The sequence below is a fragment of the Ranitomeya imitator genome, chromosome 4 (genome assembly GCF_032444005.1).
Source record: "Ranitomeya imitator isolate aRanImi1 chromosome 4, aRanImi1.pri, whole genome shotgun sequence".
In the NCBI taxonomy this organism is placed as follows: domain Eukaryota; kingdom Metazoa; phylum Chordata; class Amphibia; order Anura; family Dendrobatidae; genus Ranitomeya; species Ranitomeya imitator.
In genome coordinates, this window is record NC_091285.1 from 135974882 (window position 1) to 135985247 (window position 10366).

The following is a 10366-nucleotide window of genomic DNA, read 5'->3' on the forward strand; positions in this document are numbered from 1 at the left end:
AGTTCAGGAAAGGCAACCTGGAGAACACCTTGGAGTGGAACACACCATCTCTCTACACCCCATACCCAATTTGTAGGCCTAATGCAGTGTAGTTTCCAAGAACTACTAAACGAGAGCCGGAAGATCGAAGCTCAGGAAAGGCAACCTGGAGAACACCTTGGAGTGGAACACACCATCTCTCTACACCCCATACCCAATTTGTAGGCCTAATGCAGTGTAGTTTCCAACAACTACTAAACGAGAGCATGAAGATCGAAGCATTGGCGAGGAAACCTGGGGAACACCTTGGAGTGGAACACACCATCTCTCTACACCCCATACCCAATTTGTAGGCCTAATGCAGCGTAGTTTCCAACAACTACTAAACGAGAGCATGATGATCGAAGCATTGGCGAGGAAACCTGGGGAACACCTTGGAGTGGAACACACCATCTCTCTACAGTGGAACACACCATCTCTCTACACCCCATACCCAATTTGTAGGCCTAATGCAGCGTAGTTTCCAACAACTACTAAACGAGAGCCGGAAGATCGAAGCTCAGGAAAGGCAACCTGGGGAACACCTTGGAGTGTAACAAACCCTCTCTCTACACCACGGAAGGGCTGATTCTTAGGAAGGAAGGCTGTCGGAAAGAAGCAGGGCGCGTCCGAGGGTGATTATATTCTTATTAGGTATATACTCACCCTCGGACGCGCCCTGCTTCTTTATTTGTAATGAATGTTTATTTGCAATGTGGTTTTGACTTACTCTATTTTTTTGGTAAATAATGATTTTATTATTTTCATTGTTTTGCATCTTCTTGGCAATAATATAAAGAAGACGCGACAGGACAACACTCGGTGGATGCCATATCTGTGTTTAAAATTTAAAAAACCTTTCAGTTAACTACTTGCAGGAGAAAGTTATTGTAGCTGGTGGCCATTTTTAGTACTGTACCAGATTTTTGTTGTATGTGTTTGTTTTTAATGTTAAAATGTCTGCATTTGATATCTCTCCAGTATTTTCTTTTTTATAAGCAAAATACTTATTTTTATATTTTCTGATGTTGGTTCCAGGGGTACACGGGCAGCAGTGGTGTGGTCAGTGGAGGCCTAGTGGAAGGAGTGACCGCAGACAGGCATCGAAGGCCTAAAATAATAACACATGGCTGTAGGCAATTTTAAATTGGTTCCAGGGTACACGGGCAGCAGTGGTGTGGTCAGTGGAGGCCTAGTGGAAGGAGTGACCGCAGACAGGCATCGAAGGCCTAAAATAATAACACATGGCTGTAGGCAATTTTAAATTGGTTCCAGGGGTACACGGGCAGCAGTGGTGTGGTCAGTGGAGGCCTAGTGGAAGGAGTCACCGCAGACAGGCATCGAAGGCCTAAAATAATAACACATGGCTGTAGGCAATTTTAAATTGGTTCCAGGGGTACACGGGCAGCAGTGGTGTGGTCAGTGGAGGCCTAGTGGAAGGAGTGACCGCAGACAGGCATCGAAGGCCTAAAATAATAACACATGGCTGTAGGCAATTTTAAATTGGTTCCAGGGGTACACGGGCAGCAGTGCCCTGGTCAGTGTAGTAGTAGTTGAAAGAATGGACCGCAGACAGGCATCGAAGGCCTAAAATAATAACACATGGCTGTAGGCAATTTTAAATTGGTTCCAGGGGTACACGGGCAGCAGTGGTGTGGTCAGTGGAGGCCTAGTGGAAGGAGTGACCACAGACAGGCATCGAAGGCCTAACATAACAAAAATGTCAATACAATGGTATTGTCAGTGGCAGGCATTGAAGGATGTCAGCGCATAGACTAAACATTGGTGGAGCTGTGAGATAATTTTGCAAGTGGTAGAGCACTGTTTGAGCTGGGGTGGGGGGAAACTGTCTTGTGGCCGGCGGTACAGGCCCAGGGCCCCTCATATTACAACGGTGTGTCTGACGTTGGGTGCGCACCACCACCGCCAGAGACACTTTATTGTACTAGGAGGGACCCAGTGGCAGTGCCGTCGACCAAAAGCGGGCTCACCCACCTCTTCAGACAAACTGCACTCTCACGGGTGCTGTCGCCAAGTGTCGATACCACGGCCCCGTGTGGGGAGTTTGGCCATTTAGTGAGGTGTAAACATGTCGTATGCTGGACAATCAGGTGCAGAAAATTACGAGATTGGAAAAGGCATTCAGAATAGTCCACAGGCAAGACTTTTTCATAGGAAAGCTAGGTGTCAGCCGGGCAAGGTGGGGCAAAAGATTTCGAAATCCAGTTGTGGTTCATTTTAATGAAGGTTAGATCATCTACATTTTGGGTAGCCAGACGAGTCCTTTTTTTTGTTAGTATTGAACCTGCAGCACTGAATACTCTTTCTGATAGGACACTAGCTGCCGGGCAAGCAAGCTCCTGCAATGCATATTCTGCCAATTCTGGCCAGGTGTCTAATTTTGATGCCCAGTAATCAAATGGGAATGACGGTTGAGGGAGAACATCGATAAGGGATGAAAAATAGTTTGTAACCATACTGGACAAATGTTGTCTCCTGTCACTTTGAATTGATGCTGCAGTACCTGTCCTGTCTGCGGTCATAGCAAAATCACTCCACAACCTGGTCAGAAAACCCCTCTGGCCAACGCCACTTCTGATTTCTGCCCCTCTAACTCCTCTGGTCTGCTGGCCCCTGCAGCTCGTGTGAGAACGATCATGGGCGCTGTGTGCAGGGAATGCCAGAAGCAAACGGTCAACAAGAGTTGATTGTTTGGTTGCTAATATTAGTTCCAAGTTCTCATGTGGCATTATATTTTGCAATTTGCCTTTATAGCGAGGATCAAGGAGGCAGGCCAACCAGTAATCGTCATCATTCATCATTTTAGTTATGCGTGTGTCCCTTTTGAGGATACGTAAGGCATAATCCGCCATGTGGGCCAAAGTTCCAGTTCTCAAATCTGCGGTTGTGCTTGGTTGAGGGGCAGTTTCAGGCAAATCAACGTCACTTGTGTCCCTCAAAAAACCAGAACCCGGCCTTGCCGCGCCACCAATTTCCAGTGGCCCCGGAAAAGCTTCCTCATTAAAAATATAATCATCCCCATCATCCTCCTCGTCCTCCTCTTCCTCTTCGCCCGCTACCTCGTCCTGTACACTGCCCTGGCCAGACAATGGCTGACTGTCATCAAGGCTTTCCTCTTCCTCAGCTGCAGACGCCTGATCCTTTATGTGCGTCAAACTTTGCATCAGCAGACGCATTAGGGGGATGCTCATGCTTATTATGGCGTTGTCTGCACTAACCAGCCATGTGCATTCCTCAAAATACTGAAGGACTTGACACATGTCTTGAATCTTCGACCACTGCACACCTGACAACTCCATGTCTGCCATCCTACTGCCTGCCCGTGTATGTGTATCCTCCCACAAAAACATAACAGCCCGCCTCTGTTCACACAGTCTCTGAAGCATGTGCAGTGTTGAGTTCCACCTTGTTGCAATGTCTATGATTAGGCGATGCTGGGGAAGGTTCAAAGAACGCTGATAGGTCTGCATACGGCTGGAGTGTACGGGCGAACGGCGGATATGTGAGCAAAGTCCACGCACTTTGAGGAGCAGGTCGGATAACCCCGGATAACTTTTCAGGAAGCACTGCACCACCAGGTTTAAGGTGTGAGCCAGGCAAGGAATGTGTTTCAGTTGGGAAAGGGAGATGGCAGCCATGAAATTCCTTCCGTTATCACTCACTACCTTGCCTGCCTCAAGATCTACAGTGCCCAGCCACGACTGCGTTTCTTTCTGCAAGAACTCAGACAGAACTTCCGCGGTGTGTCTGTTGTCGCCCAAACACTTCATAGCCAATACAGCCTGCTGACGTTTGCCAGTAGCTGCCCCATAATGGGAGACCTGGTGTGCAACAGTGGCAGCTGCGGATGGAGTGGTTGTGCGACTGCGGTCTGTGGACGAGCTCTCGCTTCTGCAGGAGGACGAAGAGGAGGAGGAGGGGGTGCGAACGGCTACAGCCAATTGTTTCCTAGACCGTGGGCTAGGCAGAACTGTCCCAAACTTGCTGTCCCCTGTGGACCCTGCATCCACCACATTTACCCAGTGTGCCGTGATGGACACGTAACGTCCCTGGCCATGCCTACTGGTCCATGCATCTGTTGTCAGGTGCACCTTTGTGCTCACAGATTGCCTGAGTGCATGGACGATGCGCTCTTTAACATGCTGGTGGAGGGCTGGGATGGCTTTTCTGGAAAAAAAGTGTCGACTGGGTAGCTCGTAGCGTGGTACAGCGTAGTCCATCAGGGCTTTGAAAGCTTCGCTTTCAACTAACCGGTAGGGCATCATCTCTAACGAGATTAGTCTAGCTATGTGTGCGTTCAAACCCTGTGTACGCAGATGCGAGGCTAAGTACTTCCTTTTTCTAACCATAGTCTCATGTAGGGTGAGCTGGACTGGAGAGCTGGAGATCGTGGAACTAGCGGGGGTGCCGGTGGACATGGCAGACTGAGAGACGGTGGGAGATGGTATTGTTGCCACCGGTGCCCTAGATGCAGTGTTTCCTACTACGAAACTGGTGATTCCCTGACCCTGACGGCTTTGGCCTGGCAAAGAAACCTGCACAGATACTGCAGGTGGTGCGGAAAATGGTGGCCCTACACTGCCGGAAGGGATGTTGCGTTGCTGACTAGCTTCATTGGCCGAGGGTGCTACAACCTTAAGGGACGTTTGGTAGTTAGTCCAGGCTTGCAAATGCATGGTGGTTAAATGTCTATGCATGCAACTTGTATTGAGACTTTTCAGATTCTGTCCTCTGCTTAAGGTAGTTGAACATTTTTGACAGATGACTTTGCGCTGATCAATTGGATGTTGTTTAAAAAAATGCCAGACTGCACTCTTTCTAGCATCGGATACCTTTTCAGGCATTGCAGACTGAGCTTTAACCGGATGGCCACGCTGTCCTCCAACAGGTTTTAGCTTTGCCACGCGTTTTGGGCAAGATACGGGCCCGGCAGATGGAACCTGTTGCGATGTTGATGCCTGCTGCGGCCCCTCCTCCTCCGCTTCAGAACTGCTGCCGCCTGCACCCTGTTCCCCCAATGGCTGCCAATCGGGGTCAAGAACTGGGTCATCTATTACCTCTTCTTGTAGCTCGTGTGCAACTTCATCTGTGTCACCGTGTCGGTCGGTGGTATAGCGTTCGTGATGGGGCAACATAGTCTCATCAGGGTCTGATTCTTGATCAGCACCCTGCGAGGGCAATGTTGTGGTCTGAGTCAAAGGACCAGCATAGTAGTCTGGCTGTGGCTGTGCATCAGTGCACTCCATGTCAGATTCAACTTGTAATGGGCATGGACTGTTAACTGCTTCACTTTCTAAGCCAGGGACGGTATGTGTAAAGAGCTCCATGGAGTAACCCGTTGTGTCGCCTGCTGCATTCTTCTCTGTTGTTGTTTTTGCTGAAGAGGACAAGGAAGCGACTTGTCCCTGACCGTGAACATCCACTAACGACGCGCTGCTTTGACATTTACCAGTTTCACGAGAGGAGGCAAAAGAGCTAGAGGCTGAGTCAGCAAGATAAGCCAAAACTTGCTCTTGCTGCTCCGGCTTTAAAAGCGGTTTTCCTACTCCCAGAAAAGGGAGCGTTCGAGGCCTTGTGTAGCCAGACGACGAACCTGGCTCCACAGCTCCAGACTTTGGTGCAATATTTTTTTTCCCACGACCAGCTGATGCTCCACCACTACCACTACCCTCATTACCAGCTGACAATGAACGCCCCCGGCCACGACCTCTTCCACCATACTTCCTCATTGTTTTAAAAACGTAAACAAACTAACGGTATTTGTTGCTGTCACACAAATTACACGGTGAGCTATAACTTCAGTATGATTTAGCTACCCCTTTACAGGTGAGTGAGACCACAACGAAAATCAGGCACAATGTTACACACTCTGTTGTTGGTGGCAACAAATGAGAGAGATGCCACACACGCAGGACTGTCACTGAAGCACAAATGTAAATATTAATCTCCCACTGATTTGATTTTTTTTTTTTTTTTTTCAGGGAGACTTTAGGAAAAAAAAAAAATAGAGTAAAATGATTTTTTCAGGAAGAATTTAGAAACCAAAGAAAATAAAATGATTTTTTCAGGGAGAATTTAGAAAACAAATAAAACAAAAAAAGGCTTTCTATGGCCCACTGAGTGAGAGATGACGCACACAGGAGTCAGGAGTGGCACACAAGCCCAGAGGCCAATATTTATCTCCCACTGATTGATGTAGTGATTTTTTCAGGTAGATTTTGGAACCCAAATCAAGCTAAAAAAAATAATAGGCTTTCTATGGCCCACAATTGGAGAGAGAGAGAGAGAGAGATGGCACACCCAGGAGTCAAGACTGGCACACAAGCAGAAAGGGCAATATTAATCTCCCACTGATTTTTTTTTTTTTTTTTTCAGGGAGACTTTAGGAAAAAAAAAAATAGAATAAAATGATTTTTTCAGGAAGAATTTAGAAACCAAATAAAATAAAATGATTTTTTCAGGGAGAATTTAGAAAACAAATAAAACAAAAAAAGGCTTTCTATGGCCCACTGAGTGAGAGATGACGCACACAGGAGTCAGGAGTGGCACACAAGCCCAGAGGCCAATATTTATCTCCCACTGATTGATGTAGTGATTTTTTCAGGTAGATTTTGGAACCCAAATCAAGCTAAAAAAATAATAGGCTTTCTATGGCCCACAATTGGAGAGAGAGAGAGAGATGGCACACCCAGGAGTCAAGACTGGCACACAAGCAGAAAGGGCAATATTAATCTCCCACTGATTTTTTTTTTTTTTTTTGTTTTCAGGGAGACTTTAGGAAAAAAAAAATAGAATAAAATGATTTTTTCAGGAAGAATTTAGAAACCAAATAAAATAAAATGATTTTTTCAGGGAGAATTTAGAAAACAAATAAAACAAAAAAAGGCTTTCTATGGCCCACTGAGTGAGAGATGACGCACACAGGAGTCAGGAGTGGCACACAAGCCCAGAGGCCAATATTTATCTCCCACTGATTGATGTAGTGATTTTTTCAGGTAGATTTTGGAACCCAAATCAAACTAAAAAAATAATAGGCTTTCTATGGCCCACAATTGGAGAGAGAGAGAGAGATGGCACACCCAGGAGTCAAGACTGGCACACAAGCAGAAAGGGCAATATTAATCTCCCACTGATTTGTTTGTTTTTTTTTGTTTTTCAGGGAGACTTTAGGAAAAAAAAAAAATAGAATAAAATGATTTTTTCAGGAAGAATTTAGAAACCAAAGAAAATAAAATGATTTTTTCAGGGAGAATTTAGAAAACAAATAAAACAAAAAAAGGCTTTCTATGGCCCACTGAGTGAGAGATGACGCACACAGGAGTCAGGAGTGGCACACAAGCCCAGAGGCCAATATTTATCTCCCACTTTTTTTTTTTTGTTCCAGGGAAAATTTATAAACCCAATAAAAAAAATAATAAATAGGCTTTCTATGGCCCACTATCTGAGAGACAGAGAGAGATGGCACGCTTAGGACTGGCACACAAGCCCAAAGGCCAATATTAATCTCCCTTTTTTTTTGTAAGGGAGAATTTATAAAACCAAAAAAAAATAAATAAATAGGCTTTCTATGGCCCACTATTTGTGAGAGAGATGGCACGCTCAGGACTGGCACACAAGCCCAGAGGCCAATATTAATCTCCCACTTTTTTTTTTTTTCCAGGGAAAATTTATAAACCCAATAAAAAAAAAATAAATAAATAGGCTTTCTATGGCCCACTATCTGAGAGAGAGAGATGGCACGCTTAGGACTGGCACACACGCCCAAAGGCCAATATTAATCTCCCACTGATTGATTTATTGATTTTTTCAGGTAGAATTTAGAACCCAAATAAAGCAAAAAAAAAAAAAAAAGGGCTTTCTATGGCCCACTGAGTGAGTGATGATGCACACAGGAGTCAGGAGTGGCACACAAGCCCTGAGGCCAATATTTTTCTCCCACTGATTGATGTAGTGATTTTTTCAGGTAGATTTTAGAACCAAAATCAAGCAAAAAAATAAATAGGCTTTCTATGGCCCACTGAGTGAGTGATGATGCACACAGGAGTCAAGAGTGGCACACAAGCCCTGAGGCCAATATTTTTCTCCCACTGATTGATGTAGTGATTTTTTCAGGTAGATTTTATAACCCAAATCAAGCAAAAAAATAAATAGGCTTTCTATGGCCCACTGAGTGAGAGATGACACAGACAGGGATGGCACTCTAGCAGAAATGTCAATCTTAATCTCCCACAAAAAAAAAAAAAAAAACAGGGAGTGTCCTTCAATTACTATCTCCCTGCAGTAATCTCAGCCAGGTATGGCAGGCAGCAATAAGGAGTGGACTGATGCACAAATTAAATATAAAGTGTGTACAAACCAAAAAGATAGCTGTGCAGAAAGGAAGGAACAAGAGGATTTGTGCTTTGAAAAAAGCAGTTGGTTTGCACAGCGGCGTACACACAGCAATGCAGCTATCAGGGAGAATTCTAGGGCAGCCCAATGAGCTACAGCGCTGAGGGGGAAAAAAAAAAATGTAGCTTCCACTGTCCCTGCACACCGAAGGTGGTGTTGGGCAGTGGAAATCGCTACAGCACAAGCGGTTTGGTGGTTAATGGACCCTGCCTAACGCTATCCCTGCTTCTGACGAAGCGGCAGCAACCTCTCCCTAAGCTCAGATCAGCAGCAGTAACATGGCGGTCGGCGGGAACTCCCCTTTATAGCCCCTGTGACGCCGCAGACAGCAAGCCAATCACTGCAATGCCCTTCTCTAAGATGGTGGGGACCAGGACCTATGTCATCACGCTGCCCACACTCTGCGTTTACCTTCATTGGCTGAGAAATGGCGCTTTTCGCGTCATTGAAACGCGACTTTGGCGCGAAAGTCGCGTACCGCATGGCCGACCCCGCACAGGGGTCGGATCGGGTTTCATGAAACCCGACTTTGCCAAAAGTCGGCGACTTTTGAAAATGAACGACCCGTTTCGCTCAACCCTAGTGACGACTATGCCTTACATTCTATATAAATAGTACTGGGCTGACACAGACATTACCCACGGCCCAGATAGTGATTTAACAATAGTTGCCAGTAATTGTCAGCCTTTGCCACAGGTGGGGTACAAAGAGGTCACCATTAAAGTGGGGCGGGTAGAATTGAAGGCCCAAGACCTGGTGATTGTGAATATTGACCGTCGAGAATGTAACCCCATGATGACCTTAGGAACTAATATCAGAGAAAATTGTCTTGCAGAGGTTATGGTCTTGTTACAACAGGTGGCCGAAACTGCTGGTACCAATGAGCAACGTGTCCTGCAAAAATAAATCAGATCCCTGGTGCAGAGACAACAGGTAGAATAGTCTGGTGGAGAAATTGGTACTGTGAGTGATCCGATCCCTATTGCAATACCCCCAGAAGTGAAATGTTGATATGGTGTCGGGCAGCAATAAGCCTCAGAGGTAAAGATTACCAGGCTTTGGTAGAACCTGTGTATTCAGATAGTAGGCCCACATTCCTGACAGCCAGAGGGGTGGTTGATGTCCGCAAGAGGAGGGTACCAGTGTGTGTCCTTAACTGTGGAGAGAAAGAGGTCTATCTAACCAGATATACCACACTTGCCAAACTGATTACTGTTGATAATAATGTAACACAGGCAACAGAACCCTTGGTCCCATCAGACCAGGCAGAGGACAATGGCTCTGCAGGACAAATGGAGGATTGGTGCCAGAAGTTACATGTGGGCACTGATTCTACACCTTCACACCAAAAACATGGGGTAGTCCATGAGTATGAACGGGTATTCAGCAACACCCACTAGATTTTGGGCAGGTAAAAGGGGTTCAACATCATATCCCCACGGGAGGACATCCGCCCATTAAGGGGAAGTACTGGCCTGTACCTCCAGCTCACTACCAGTGTGCCGAAAGTATGCTACGAGAGATGAAGGAGGCTGGGGTAATCAGAGGTAGTTGGTGCCCCTGGGTCACTTCATTAGTCTTTGTCAGGAAAAAGGATGGCACCATGAGAATGTGTGTTGATTATAGACATAAACCGTATTACACACAAGGATGCAAACCCGTTGCCCAAAATGGAAGTGTCATTAGCTGCTTTAAAATCTGCTAACTACTTTTCCACCTTGGAACTCACCAGTGGGTACTGGCAGGTTCCCGTGGCAGAGGCGGATAAAAAAAAGACCGCCTTCACAGCATCGATGGACCTCTCTGAATTCAATTACATGCTGTTCGGACGGTGCAACGCACAAGGAACATTCCCGAGGATGATGGAGTGCTGTCTCGGGCACAAGAAGTTCAAAACCGTCTTGCAACTGGATGAAGTCATTGTCTTCTCCAAGAC